This window comes from Rhinolophus sinicus, chromosome 2, assembly GCF_057876585.1.
Source record: "Rhinolophus sinicus isolate RSI-liver-muscle chromosome 2, RSI-T2T, whole genome shotgun sequence".
Lineage (NCBI taxonomy): Eukaryota > Metazoa > Chordata > Mammalia > Chiroptera > Rhinolophidae > Rhinolophus > Rhinolophus sinicus.
In genome coordinates, this window is record NC_142502.1 from 120,478,410 (window position 1) to 120,494,837 (window position 16,428).

Below are 16,428 nucleotides of genomic sequence, written 5' to 3' on the forward strand. Positions count from 1 at the left end.
ATTAATACTGGAGAAAGACCACTTTTCCTAAAGTGCCTGGGGACATTTTAATTTCATGATAAAAACAAGTAAAGACAGTGGTTATTTTGTAGCTAATTTTAATGCTTTGTTGATTTTCTCCTATGATACTCAAGTGTCCAACAATAGGCATAGGGCATGTTAAAGGCCAAAACATGTGCTGAATTATTAAGTTCTCAATACTGTCTAATTCCAGTCTTTTCCTGAATTGCCGCCATTCCTAAAATATGGTTACTACAAGCTTACAGAATTCCTGGTTTCTCTTTAGATATTGCTTCTCCCTAGTTTTTCATCTGGAATTGTGGCTATATTTTCATGCAGCACTGTTTCCCCATCATTTCTTTGTTTTCTACATTTGGATCACTATTTGGGAGATTGTGAGAAAAAAATGTATATGTGTACTTGCAAACAAGCAGCAGTTATAAAGTAAAAAATGCAGTAATATGTAAAAAATATATAGAACAGAGCAGCTATAGCATATCACATTTAATCATTGTGCTAGGAAAATAGAGAACCTATTTTGTGTAAAGGATTAAAAATTGTCAAATTTACTTGCAAAAGCAATGTAAAATACACAATAAAATAGCAATATTTTAAAAAATAAACTTTTATGAATCATTTTCATTTTCTCCAAAATAGTATCACAGCTATGCCAGCATTTTCTACTAATTGTGGATGTCTCTAAAATATCAGACTAGATACTTAGTGGAAAATACTTATTTGTGATATGAAGTTAAGTTTAAGTATTGTACATTACATCTGACCTGGGGGCGGAGAAGGATAAGGTATAAATGCATCACTTAAAACTGAATGTCGCAAGAAAGAATGGTGATCCAGGAACAGCTTACACATCACTAAATTGGATTGTACCCATCTCCATATCTATGCCAACATAAATAATTTATTTTGCATATGAAATCTTGTTGTTTTTAATAACATTAATATTCTGGATAAATAGGAGTCAATTTGAAGTTCTATAGATATATTTAAATTTCATGAATCTTGCATTTTTGTGTGTAAATCTACATGTTGTCACCTCTAAACAATGCATACATAACACATCTATATCAAATGAATTATGCCTGAATTGGGGTACAAATACCATCTTTTGTTATGAATTATAAACATCAATGAGGACATCTTCAAGTCACAGGATCCCTTACCAGCCTTTAATTGGGCTTCTTAAAATATCCCTCAAGAGAAGTCGGGAGAATTTTGTCATCTTTGCAGATGAGGAGATTGAGGTTTGGAGAATGATTTGCGCATGGAAATCCAGTTTATGGATATGTGGGAACTAGACCCATGCTTTTTCCTGTCTCCTCTCATGTTCTTCTTATTAAACATAATGTGCAGCTTGTCCCAGAATATTAGATTTGGTTCAGTCTTTACTGTAAGTAAATGTCCACAAAGCCCTGTTTTTTGTGTTGTCATATGAGCCCACAAAAGGGTTGTTTTTTTTAAATTAATATTTATTGGGATGCCCATGGTTTGTAAAATCACATAGGTTTCAAGTGTACAATTCTGTAACTGAAAGCAGCAAAGAAACAAGACGAAAAAAGAAAGAAAAACTCATAGACAGACAAAAGGGTTTTGATGCAGGAAAGACATCAAGTTGCAGTTGTAGAATTTGTTATAGTATTGAATTTGTCAGATTGATACATGGCCCCCTTCACTGAAAAAAAAAAAAAAAAAAAAAGGGAAAGAAAAAGATAACGTGTTGGAGAACAGAACACTTACCTTTCCTTCCAGGTAAGTGGACATGAAGTTGATATAATGTGTGTGAAGGCTCTTACATTTTCACTTCTGTGAGCAATTCATTGACTAATTGGGAGAACAGGAATGACCTACTGTCATCCAGTAAATTATGGAATTTTAAGATCTGGGTTATTGTTTAGCCATCTTTGTTTCACCAAACAGTGAAGGAATCATCATTCATTATTAAAAATGTGTCTTTACTCAATGAGAAAATGAATGATTATTAAAAGGAGAGTCATTTAATGGAGGCGTATTCGTTGTGCATGTTCGTATTTTGCTTGTTCAACAAGACATAGTCTGCTTTGTTCCCCTTCGGGGGACATGTGGCAGTCAAAAGACAAAAGTTACCTACCAGGGTTTTGCTTCTGGTGAGGCACCAGGCTGATGAACTTCACTTTACAAAATAAAGTCCCAGAGCATCACATATATGGACAGTCAGAGAATCATAAAGCCAATGTTGCACCTTTTAAGATCATTTACAGCTGCAATCAGTGATCCATAGACAGAGCCACAATTGCCTCTCAGGATTCTCTCTGAGGTCTCAGGGCTTGTGCTAACTTTTCTATTTAAACACAGGTATTAGGAACTTGGTTTCAAAAATACTTTCAGATGCCTATATGGCCATATTCCTGATAATGTAGTGAAAAGTAATTGTATGTATGATTTTAACTTGAGTTATTAAAATGGTATTTGATTCATACAGATCAATATTTTATTTTATGACATAGAATCATAAGTATAATTTAAATATATATGATAAATATATGTAATATCATATATCACAAGGGAACATTATTAACAAATATTCATTTTTAATTGTCACATAATGAAATGATTTATTGCTATATCAATCCTGTTGGGTTGATGTTGGGTTACCTGGGTTTTTCATTCAGACCACCACTAACTAGATGTGTGGCCTTGCCAAGTTACTTAACCTCTCCATGCCTAGATGCTCTTACTAATACCTAGCTCATAGTGCGGTCAGGAGCATGAAATGGGATAATCCATGTAAAGAGTCTCATGTAGAGTCTGAGATATAAGTAATCAATAAAAGTTAGAAATTATTGTTATTATATTGGAATGATTATTGTGGTGAGCACTTTGTGCTAGAATGGAACAGAACTTAGAGAGAAGAGAGAGAGACAACATTTGAACAACTGTCCTTCTTTTGAATTACAATTTTATTGTTTTAGTATTTTATCACAGGGGGGAAAAGATGAAGGATCAGAGTTTTAGAAGTTTCCAAATGCAAAATATACCCTCTCTCCTCCCACTGACTTTCTCTTTTGTGCTATGCAATTCTAGTCAAAGAAAAGACGAGGCAACACTGACTGCATTTTTAAAATGTAGCTATTTTTGAGTCTTCAAAATCTTTTTATGTAATCAATAATACTGTGATTGCGTGGTACAGTGTCAGATGGTTGCTGGACTTACGGTGATCACTTCTTTAGTGCAGGGAATATAATCAGTAATATGGTAATAACTATGTATAGTGCCAGGTGGGTACTGTTAAATAACTATTAGGTTGGTGCAAAAGTAATTGCAGTTTAAAAGATTAAAAATGATTGCAAAAACCACAATTACCTTTGCACCAACCTAATTTGATGCACACCTGAACCTAATGTAATATTGTATGTTAGCTATATTTTAATCAAAATCTTTAAAAAAAGAAAAATACAGATTAACAAAAATATCAATGGTACATACGACACACACACAAAAATCTTTTTAAAAGTCATTCAAAGTGCCATTTCTGTATGTTCCTGTGTTAATCCTGAGTGTTTTAGTTGACATACAAACAATATGCTGTTTTAGAACCCTTTCGGAAATCATAAAATGGGTATGAACATATATTGACAATGAACTCCATCAGAGCTTAAGACTATTCAAATGCATTTAGTTATCAGTGTTCTTCCAGAAGGAATCGCAAAGAGACACATTATCAGAGGCATGAGCCACATGTGTTTGGCTGTGTCCTTAACTCAAGGGACCTCAGAGTGTCCATTTACATTACTGTAATGTGTGTCCTTCCTACCCCTCCCTGTTCCCACCACAACCCCAGAATAGGCTGTAAGTGGAACTCCCTGACCAGGGAGACACTAGAAAGGTGAGTTTGGGGATTGAGAAGGGGAATGGCACTTAGATAACTTTATACTAGTACAAGGTGTGGGAAACCTCCGATCTTTGAAAGAGAAGCTAACTAAATACATTTGACCTGTTTGTTGTCTCTCTGTCCTAGCCTTCAAGTCTGTGTGTTACCAGTTGTTAGACAAATGCGAGAAAACTAGCAGAGAAATAAAATCCTAGTAAAAGCAATAAAGGAATAAACAAGGAACAAGAAAGATTACCATAGTGCTAGGTACAATTTTACATCCCTAAAATAAAAAATATACATGAGATACATTATACTCATTACAAAAGATTGAAGACCAAAATTAAAGCAAAGGAACTAGACAAGCTAAATACACCAAACCCAGAGAATGAGTTACAAATGTCGTTAGAGATCTATCATCGAGTAAGCACTTATCATCTATTTTTCTTATAAAGATTTATAAGCATAGAAAAATGTTCCACTGACAGTTATATCAGGGGTCAGTTCAAGTTTTTAAATAGCTTGTAACATGTAAAAATTACTTTTTTAGTCTATGTTCCAGGAAATTTCAATATGTATGTATCAAAAGTACCTGTTTTAATTTAATTTGGTGATTTTGTTTGCTCCATTGTAGTATGACCATAAACACATATCTCTTCTTTTTCAGACTTGTCCTCTGCCTTACTAGCCCTATACATGTATAAAATTTGAACTCGGTTCTTAACTCTAGCATAAAAACTTTCCATATTAGAAATAAAGATTATATGCCATAGAATACAATATTTGAAGAAGGAAAAGCTTGTGAATTATTTTATTGGACTTTTTCATGTTGTGAATTAGGATATATATCTGGAAAACTTTTGACTTAATTTCTGTGGTATTCTCTGATAAGCTGCCTCACTGCTTTGGTAATGAGACTGAATAATTACTTAGATGGATACATAGCTAGATAAAATATCATAGTCTAATATCTCCCTGTAACTATTTCAAGTGTTTTACTATGTTTTTTTCCTTTTCAAATTGACCTCAATCTTCATGCAGTAAGGCACAGTGTTCAGAATAAAGTAGGTTCTTAATAAATATTTTCTGAGTAATGATGAATGTATGTATGCTTCAAAAAAAATAACAGTAATATGTAAATATAGGGTAGTGTTAATGCATGTTTTTATAATACATTTAAGGGTTATGATAACTATCATGTGCTTTATCAACCAGATGGAAAAACAATAATATTGATGTCTTGCTAGTGTATAAGATAATCATAATTAGTTTGAATGAACTACTGATACATACGCGTACTCCACTGTTTTATCTTAAAATTAGGCCTAATTAAAATAATGAGTAGTTTAATAGAAATCCTGATTCTGAAAAAAAAAAAAAAATCCAGCAGAAACACACACAAAAATATTTAATTCTTCCGCAACAGCATTGGATCTCAGCTAGAAGCAGTATTCTTATATGCTTACATGTTTAGACAGAAAATAGCACTTCGTTTATAAATAATGTTTTTTATTTAAATAATCTTGAATTAAAATGAAACCTTTGGCCTTGCTCATAATTAAACAGCAGTGCTTTACACTAGTCTTATTCTAAACATGTAGACAGAGAAAAACACTTTACAAATAAAAGTATACACAAGCTGCAGTGTTTTGGTCCATTAGAGAGGAAAACACCTGCAAAGCTTTTACTTCCCCCACTTACATTTTCTTTTTTTTCTTTTTTTTTTTAGTGGGCTGAAGTGTGATAATACTCTTGTCCCCATATGGGAACCAGAGATTAGTCCCAACTAAAACATCCAGCACACTCAGCTACCTGCAAGCAATTGAGTAACCTAAGCTTAACTGATATGTAGAGCTGGGATGAGAGGCACTTGAAACAACTGGCCACCTGGGGCACAAAGAGAGAAGGGCACTCACAAGTCCCAATACACAATGTGCTTATTTGTCTCCTACAGGGGTGGAAGAAAAGTCACTACTCAGGGTGGCTCTATTCAATGTCACACAGCTGGGGAACTGGCTGTCTCTCCATTGAAGACCCCACTGAGCTCTGGGCGCTGTGGTCTCCCTGAGCCTGATAGCAGTACTCTGAGTAGGACTCTCACCAACCACATTCAAGAACAGTAAGAGGGAGACTTTTAAGGCTTCTTAGCCTTGAGGCATAGTGACATGTGGGAATGCACACTTCTGTTTTTTTTCCTTATGAGGCAGGGTTTATACTTTGCTTTTACACTAAGAAATTTGAAAGTTATTCTTACAGTACTCCAGAAGAAATAAAAAGAATAGCTGTTTGAATTTTCCGCTCAATATATTGGCTGACCATTCAGTTTGTAAATTGATTGCTCAAAGCAAAAGGCAGCTTAAAATCAGGTCTAAATACTTAATGTCCTCTGAGCTACATGCGCATACCCAAGCACTCAGAAGGCATGCCATCACACCTTACATGTCACGGTGCAGTGTGGGTGACACTCAAAATTCAGGCTTCTGAGGCTGTGAAATAAGGTTTATTTTTATTTTAGAAATTCTAAGATTGCATTGTGCTTAAATTTAGAAGTATGTTGTGAACAAACTTCTTGTAATTAGAGAGAGTACATTAGAATGTAATTTGAGAGTAGAATAAGTAAAGCTCAGAAAAGGCTCCTTACAAACCCACCTCAGCATATTTTACAGGCTTCCTGTCTTGACCCCTGCAACATGTGAGTTTCCCAAACATGAGCTCCTATGATTGCAGTCAGCTTTCCATCCAGCCTAATAATTTATTATCCATGCAGTAAGCAGAGTGATCTTTCTCAAACTCTCACCTAATCCGGTCCCCCATTTCCTGCTTTAAATTATCCAGTGGTTTTCCATTTATGTCATCATAACATATGAAGTCTGACAATTAGGTTCACAAAATTGTTGCAACAATGTTGCTAACCATTTTCTTGATAACAGAGGGATCATTATGAATGTGTACCAACTGGACAAATAGTTAACCAAATTTACTATTTGGAAGTGCTGAAAAGGCTGCGTGACAAAGTTAGATGACCTGAACTTTTTTGCCAACAATTCATGGCTCTTGCATCACGACAATGCACCAGTTCACGGGGCAATGTCTGTGGGTCTGTGAGGGAGTTTTGAGCCAGTAAACAAATAGTTGTACTGGAACACCCTCCCTACTCACCTAATCTGGCCCCCAATGACTTCTTTCTTTACCCGAAGATAAAGGAAATATTGAAAGGAAGACATTTTGATGACATTCAGGACATCAAGGGTAATGTGACGACAGCTCTGATGGCCATTCCAGAAAAAGAGTTCCAAAATTGCTTTGAAGGGTGGACTAGGCACTGGTGTCGGTGCATAGCTTCCCAAGCGGAGTCCTTTGAAGGTGACTGTAGTGATATTCAGCAATGAGATATGTAGCTCTTTCTAGGATGAGTTCGGGAACTTAATTGTCCGACATTGTATTAATTCAAAAAGTAGTTTTTCTCTTGTTCCCTGCTTACTTCTGTAACCTCATTTCTTGGTGTTTTATCTCAATCTCCTCCTCAAGTAATTTTTGCAGCAATCCACTTACGTTAATTTGTTCACCTTTCATTATTATTTCAATGCTTTTGCATATACTGAGTCCTTTAACAAACTAGTTGTTTTCAATCCCGGCTGCCTAATAGAAAAAAAATGATCTACACCAGAATTGCTAATTTAATTGTTCAGAAATGAAGCATGGGCTTTAGTATTTTTTAAAACTCTTAGATTCTTGGGTACATTTACAACTGAGACTTTCTGGTTTAACTATTCATATCTTGAAGTTCAGCAGTATAATTTTGGTGACTCTGACTATCCCAAAGTTAAAATTAAATAGAAAATGGAGACTGGACTTGAGAATTTCCTGAGCAGACAAAACCATGTAAGCTACGTAAGCAAAACTTAATCTAGTTTATTTCATGAACATAAGTGAAACTTAGGTTATTTCTTATAAATGCCTCTGACGATCATAAAAGAAAGTTAAGTTATCTTTCCAAAAATGATATAATATCAATTTTAACTAAGCCCCTGCCGTCTGGAGACCCCCTTTGTAAAACCAATCACTGTAAAGATTAACAACTTTCTCCTTTTCACTTTATAAGCCATCCTGTAACTTCATGCTCTTGAACTTCGTATCAGTCTTTGAATATGGAAGTTACCAGTTCACAAACTCTTCTTATATGAAGAATATTACTTATTGATGTGGTGGCTTTAATTTTGCTATTTTTGGATTTTTTACATCAACCTCCTGCCCCCCCCCCATGTCCATGCTAGAATTATCTCTGTGATGTTCTTATATCACTGTTTTTTCATATTCTTCATGGTTCTTATCACATCTTATTGCAATCATATGTCTTCTGTTCCTCTACCAGAATGTGAATTCTTTGTATCCATGGTACCTAGCACTCAGTAATTTTTAAAAGTTGTATAAGCAGGGATGTTGAAAGTGATCACAACAAATATTTGTGGAGTGACACCTGTGTATCAGCTGCTTCCCTAGTCTCTTGCTAAGCACACACATTCCCTGGTACTTTGAGGCTAGAGCTTATTGAGGAAGATAGAAATTTAACCAAATCATTACACAACAAAATAGTTAATAGCAATCTAAGATACAAATAAAATAAAATAATGTGAATACATCGGTGAAGTAGTCCATAAAGAATTTCATTTATGTTTAGAATTAAGAGAGGAGTAGGATTTTCCTAGACTCAGTAGAAGCAAACATGCTCCCAGCAGCAGGAATAGGGTCTATTAAGGTGAATTTACACTGAGTCAAAAGGACATTAGTGGGAAGCAAGGGATGTCAGCAAGGAACAAATGTAATCCTTGACAGGTCCATGTGAAAGGAGGCTGAAATCACAGCTGGAGATACTGCGCTCCATTTTTCACAACCTACTGTGAAACCAGCCAGGAGGAAAGGAGCCCAGGACAGAGTTCTCTGAGATAGAGAGGAGCACATAACAGGTAAGGAATGGATCTAACAGCAAACAGATAGACCATCTAAGTGTTATGAGCAGGACAGTTTTGGGAAGATGTGATCAGGTGTAATTACAAATTAACTCTGGTGTCCATACGATTTTGTAAATAGAGGAGGGCAAGAGTAAAACAGATCTGTGGAGGTCTAAGGCGGTGATCCAGGTAATAGGGGAGGTAGGCTGAGCTAAGAAGTTGCAGCAGTGATGGAGAGAAATGCCTGTGTTTGAAATATACTTAAGAGGCAGGTAGAAGCAGCAGGGATCATTTCTTGAAGGGAGAGGATTTTGGGCTTTGTTCTTTATCTCATGGTGAGACCCTGCAGGTTTCTGATCAGAGGATACCGAAGTAGTGCCATCCGTTTGAGATAAATTGGATGGATGGGACACTCAGGACAGAGAAAACTGTGAAAAGGTTATTGCAATAGATCAAGCAGTAAGAATACCAATGTATCAAGATGAACAACAAAACGAACAGGAAAATGAAAGAATAACAACAAAGCCTGAAGTTAATTTTATTTAGTTAAAAAATGAGTATGGAAATAAAATTGATTTTTAAAATCCCTTCCCAATGCATTAATTTAATAGTAGCTCAACTCAATAAAAGTAATTTTATTAGCTTTATTGTTTGTAAGCCCAGAACCAACTGACATTTTGCACAGAAGCTAGCTCTCTTGATTGATTTCAGTCTCAACGTAGATGAGCAAACATCAAGCCCTAATGACCGCATGTGATTAATTCCCAATTTATTCACTTTCTTAGTACTTGTCAAATGCCAGAAGTGTATTTTTATTTTTAGGTACTAAGAAAATAAATACCTAAGATCATATGTACAACATTTTCCTCTTCAACCTAGGTTTGAGGTAATATGTATCTGACCAAGAAGACATAATTTTCCAAAGATTCATTAAAATCCTATAATTTTTTAGACCAGAAGTTACAGTCTCTAATTTTTTAAAGCATCAAGGCCCATGATAAAGTCAATTTTTATTTTGTTATTTTTGTCCATTAATATTTAGTATTTGAATTGTATTAGGTCAGTTTCCTCATTCTTTATTCAAAAAATATTTATTAAGTGTTTATTTTCTGTCAGGATCTGTGCTAGGCTTTGGGAATATAGAAATGAACAAAATATACCAAAATGTTTGCTCAGGTAGAGTTTACATTCTAGTTCTCAATGAATGTTCTGTAGGTTTGTGACATAATGGAATTCCTTTCCAAAACTCTTCTTGATGGTGACTATTAGAGTTTAATATGTAAAATTTTAATATGGAAAGACATTTTAAAATCATTATTTCAACTCAATTTCTACAAAAGAAAAGTAATGCAGCTTTAAAAAGACAGTAGCTAAAGCTGGACATATTTCCTTAGTCCTTCATATTATGTGTTCTGAATAATGTTATCAGCTTTTCTAACACATGGATAACATCACTGAGGTTAAGAACCAATAGAAAAAATTTAACATTTATTCTACACCTTTTCTGTATAACTCTAAAGTATGCACACACAAAATTAAGCCTTATACCATTGAGTCAACACTTCATTAGAGGACTAAATTCTATATTTTATTCTCTTGCCCATTGCACTTTTAATTTTTGTAAAAATAAAAATTTGTAGTGATATATGTGTTACTTTTTTTAAATAGTAGAAGGCTGGTTATAAACAAAAGCATATAAATAGTTAATCCTGGGATATCTTTGTGGCTTGCAAACATGTTCCTAAATTTAACAAGTAAAGTTTATATTATATTTTCTGAGAAAGTATTATCTCAGTAGATTTTGCACCTGGTGTAAGTAGAATTAATTAATGATATGGGAAAGAAATGAAAATGATATTAGCAATCACTTCCATTCTCACCTTCATAATGTTCATATATTAGGAGTTAAGAAAAATAATAACTTATAATTATCTTTAAATGAATTTTCATTCATTTTATTAAATAAATAATATTTTCTGAAGAGCTATCCTATATTTATCTGGAGTCAAATGAGCAGTAAAATTATCCAATTAAAGTGTTATGTGATTTTATTTTATTTCTTGTACTGTGTTGAAGATATGTACACTGGAAACTATGGTATTTAACTGAAAGTTCTTGTGACTTGTATCAGACACTGTTCTAAGACAGGTGTTTTCACATACTTAAAACTAATCTGTGAATTTAAGTCCAAACCAGCAAGCCTATAAGTTAGGAATTGTTTTACAGTTCAAAAGAAGTAAGGCATGTGATGCGCAAGGTTTTGGATGTTAGCTAAGTTAGGATTCCATCACAGAGTGTCTATCTGCAGTGTTTCTACACCACACTGCTTCTAAAAGAGATGGTCTCTGAAGACCTCATCTGACAATATAAAAGAGAACAATTTTTAACTCCATACTGAAAAGCTGAATCATTCCAATAGAAAACAAACAAAAAAAAAAGCAAATATGTCTAATAAATAATCAGAAGTAATCTCATTAATGGAAACCAAACCTTATTCTTTCTGACTCTTCAGTGATAAAATAAATGGAGCCAATCTTTCAGGGAGCAATTTAGAGTAACTCTCCCTGGAAAGCCTCACTTTCTAAAAATATTTTTTTAAGGAAAGACCAGTCAAAGTGGAGAAAACGATGAATCACAGAGACATGTGAAGTCTGACTATGAAGTTCGCAAAATTGTTGCAGTGTTGTTGCTAACCTTTTTTTGATATCAGAGGGATTATTCACTATGAATTTGTACCAAATGAACAAACAGTTAACCAAGTTTACTATTTATTTGGAAGTGCTGAAAAGGCTGCGTGACAAAGTTAGACGACCTGAATATTCACCAACAATTCATGGCTCTTGCATCACGACAATGCACCAGGTCACACAGCACTGTCTGTGAGGGAGTTTTTAGCCAGTAAACAAAGAACTGTATTGGAACACCCTCCCTACTCACCTGACCTGGTCCCCAATGACTTCTTTATTTACCAGAAGATAAAGGAAATATTGAAAGGAAGGCATTTTGATGATATTCAGGACATCAAGGGTAATACGACGACAACTCTGAGGGCCATTCCAGAAAAAGAGTTCCAAATTTTTTCGAAGGGTGAACGAGGCACTGGCAGTGGTGCCTAGCTTCCCAAGGGGAGTACTTTGAAGGTGACAGTAGTGATATTCAGCAATGAGGTATGTAGCACTTTTGCTAGGATGAGTTCGTGAACTTAATTGTCCAAACTCCTATAGGTGTCAGGCATAAATAAGATAGCTAAGATCAAGTAGGTCCTATATACAAGATAAGACATAAGGTGGTTTTCCTGTTAACTGACAAACTATAGTGTAGCTAGAGTGAGAATCCTTCCATTTTAGTTATTTAATGCTTGTTTGTTCAGTGTCAAATATGGTCCATGAACTTTTCTAAGCATTGGTGATAGGGCAGTAACAAGAGAAGTGCTAACTCTACCCTCATGGAGCTTGCTCACCTTGAGCAAGATGGGCAATAAAAAATGAGCAAATTGATATATGACATAATACAACATAATAAGTAATATGAAGAAAAATATAACAGGGTAATAAGATAGTAAGTAGGGTGATATTTTACAGCAAGTTTTCAGTAAAGGACTATCAGACAAGGTCCCATAAACAAATATGCAACTGTACAGTGAAAATTACAAAACACTGCAGAGAAAAATCAGAGGATCTAAATAATGCAGGTATATATAAAAAGGCATTAATTGCAAAGATGAATCTTGTCAAATGACCATTCTCCCAAAATTTATCCATAGATTCAACACAATTTAAACCAAAATACCAGTTTGTTTGTTTGTTTGTTTGTTTGTTTTTATAGAAATTGAAAAGATGATTCTGCAGTTTATATGGGAATGCAAGGGACCTACAACAGCCAAAATAATTCTGAAAGGGAACAAAATTGGAGAGCTGACACTACCTGATCAAGACTTACTACAAACCTGAGGTAATCAGGAATATGTGGTATTTGGTCTAAGTACAGACATATATATCAATGAGTAGAATAGAGAGTCTAGAAATAGACCCCCACACACATTTAATACATATAGTCATTTTTTATAGTAATGACAACATAATTCAATGAGGAAAAAGATTGTCTTTTCAACTAATGGCTGCTGTACACTCAATATCTATCTGGAAAAATTGAATTTCAACCATTACCACACACTCCATATAAAAATTAACACGAAATGGTAAATAGTTACAAATAAAAATGTAAAACTAGAAAACTTCTGGAAGAAACCATGAGGGAATATCTTTGTAAACTTTAAGTAGACAGTGATTTCTCAGTAAGAGGAAAGAAAAAAAAAAAAAAACACAAGGGAAAAATTGATAAATTAATTTTGTCAAAATATTTAAAATTGTTTTTCAAAATACATCATTAACATGAAAAAGCAAGGACACTCACTGGGGAAAATACTCATGATACATATATCTGAAAAAGGAGATATATCTGGAATGTATAATGAACCTTTATAACTCAATAATTGGATAAAAATCCAATAAAATGACAATGATTTCCATATATAATACTGCAAAAGAACACGTACAAATGGCAATAGCATGTGAAAATGTGTCCAATATCTTTACTCTAAAGATAAATGTAAACTGAAGCCACAATGAGCTGTTATTACACACTCACTAGAATGGCTATCATTTAAAACACTGACAAAACAGTGTTGGCAAGGATGCAGAGCAACTCCAACTCGCATACACTGTTGTTGGAAATGCAAAATGATGGAACCACTTGAATTTTAGTTTAGTGCCTTTCAATAATATTGAATGTACACTTACCTGAAGACCCCTCACCTCCATTCCTACATACTCACTCAAGATAAATGAAAACATATGTCCACAAACCTTATATAAAAATGTTTACAACAGTTTAGTTCATAATATAAAAAAATTGGAAAAACCCAGATATCCATCACTAGACAAATGCATAAAATCGTTCACATAATGGAATAATATTCAGTAATAAAAAGAAACACGTTTCTGATATATGTAGCAACATGAATGATTTCCCAGAAAAGTTGTGTTGAAGTAAGAAGTCAGAACAATAACAGCAAAACAAAAACATATTATATAATTCAATTTATGTGTAACTCTGGAAAGACAAGCCCATAGTGATGGACAATTGATCAATGGTAACCTGGGGTGGGGAGCGGGGAAGAACTAGGAGGTGTCACGAGGGCAGTTTTCAGGATGGTAGAAATGCTTTACATCCTGATTTCATAGTGACTGTTACATTGGGCATATTCATTTGTCAAATCTCGTTGAGCTTCACAATTAAAATGTATACATTTTATTTTTTATAAAGTATACCTCAACAGTTGATTAAAATAAAATAAACTAAATAATCTGGATCTTTCTTAAAATACTCCAATTGTTTGAGACATCAGGTAGCTATCAAAAAAATGAGGTCTAGGGGAGGACGGGTGGCTCAGTTGGTTAGAGAGCGAGCTCTGGGCAACAGGCTGCCCGTTCGATTCCCACATGGGCCAGTGAGCTGAGCCCTCCCCTACTAGAATTTAATTAATGAGCTGACGCTGAGCTCCCAGGTGGCCAGATAGCAGAGTTTGTTGGAGCATGGGCTCTCAACCACAAGGTTGCCCTTTCAACTCCTGCAAGGGATGGTGGGCTGTGACCCCTGCAACTAACAATGGCGACTGGACCTGGAGCTGACCTGCACCCTTCAACTAAGATTGAAAGGACAGCGACTTGACTTGGATGGAGCTGATGAGTCCTGGGAAAAACACACTACTCTTCCACAATAAAAAAAGTCCTGGAAACACACACTGTTCTCCAATAAAGCCCTGTTCCCCTTCCCCAATAAGAAGCTCTTCAAAAAAAAAAAAAAAAAAAAGAAAGGGAAAAACTTGTATTAAAATTGTAATACAATGAAAAAAAGAAAACAATGAGGACTAGAGGCACTCATATGAAGAGAGAAGATCAGCTAAGATAGCTGAGCCTAATATTTAGTATCACTTTACTCCTCGATGCGTTTAATAATTCTAAAACTCTGGATGAGAGATGGAAAAGCTGAGCATACGATTGCTTAAGAGTAACTGGGAAAGTAGAGTAAGGCTTTGAATAGTCTCTAAGGAATGGGCAAGATTTAAAATCTCAGATCTCACCAAGTAGGAAGTGGCTGATAAATATCACAGGCTATAAGTTGTGATCCTAAAAATCAGTCGGATAAATCATAAATAGAGCAGCTCTTTTAAAGATTGAAACCTTTTGTCACATCAGTTCAATCCCAGATATCTTTTGCTAGCTGGAATGTCTGCTAAAATATAAATAAATAGATAAATAAATAAATAAATCCATCCATCCTCTGTGGAGAAAAATAAAGTCGCCAGCTTATCAGATTTAATCTACATTTTTCTCACACACAATGACAGGCATTCAGTCAATAATAACCAAGTTTGAAAAAAATTAAAAGTGAAGCAATGGGAAAATATGTATTAGATAGTCTATATTTTGGAGTAATTTGTCTCATTTTTTAAAAAGACTATTATTAATAAATATGTTCACACCCTGTTCATTGCAGCACTATTTACCAAGATATGGAAGCAACCAAAATGCCCATCAATAGACGATTGGATAAAGAAGCTGTAGTACATATATAAAATGGAATATTACTCAGGTATAAAAAATGAAATCTTACCATTTACAATATCATGGATGGACCTGGGGGTATTACAATAAGTTAAATAAGTCAGACAATTTAACCATATTAGGAGAGAGAGAAATACCATATGATCTCACTTATATGTGGAATCTAAAAAACAAAATAAATAAAACAAAACAAAATAGAAATAAACTGATGGACACAAAGAAGAAACTGATCATTACCAGAAGGGAGGAAGGTTAGAAGACAGGGTGAAAAAGGTGAAAGGATTAAGAAGTACAAATTGGTAGCTACAAAATAGTCATGGGGATGTAAAGTACAGCATAGGGAATATAGTCAATAATATTGTAATAACTATGTATAGTGCCAGGTGGGTACTAGACTTATTGGGGGGACCACTTCATAAATTATATGTCTAACCACTACTCTGCACACCTGAAACTAATATAAAATCATATCAAATGTCAACTACAATTAAAAATAAAAATAAAAACATTCACGATGAATTTTTTAAAAAGCTAAAAAAATAAAAAAAGCAAATTGGAGAATTTCAGCAAAAATTGAAAAAAATCAAGTGGAATTTCTATAACTGAAACATAGTGTGGTAGGCAGAATTCTGGATGGCCCCATGATATTTGCCCTCTTGTATTATTCCTGTGATTATATTAGGTTACATGGCAAAAGGGACTTTCAGATGTAGTTATGATTACTAATTAATTGATCTTATGATAATGAGAAAACTATCCAGGTGGGACTAATCTAATCACATGAACAGTTTAAAAGCAGAGTGTTTTCTCTGGTCAGTAGCAGAAGAGGAAGTCAGAGATTCAAATTAGGAGCAGAGTATAACTTGCTGTTTCTGACTCTGAAGTAGGAAGGGGTCGCATGTCAAAAAATGTGGGTGGCTTAGGAGCTGGAAGCCCCATATGAAAGCCAAAAAAGAAATGGGACCTCTGTTCTGCAACTGCCAGGAAC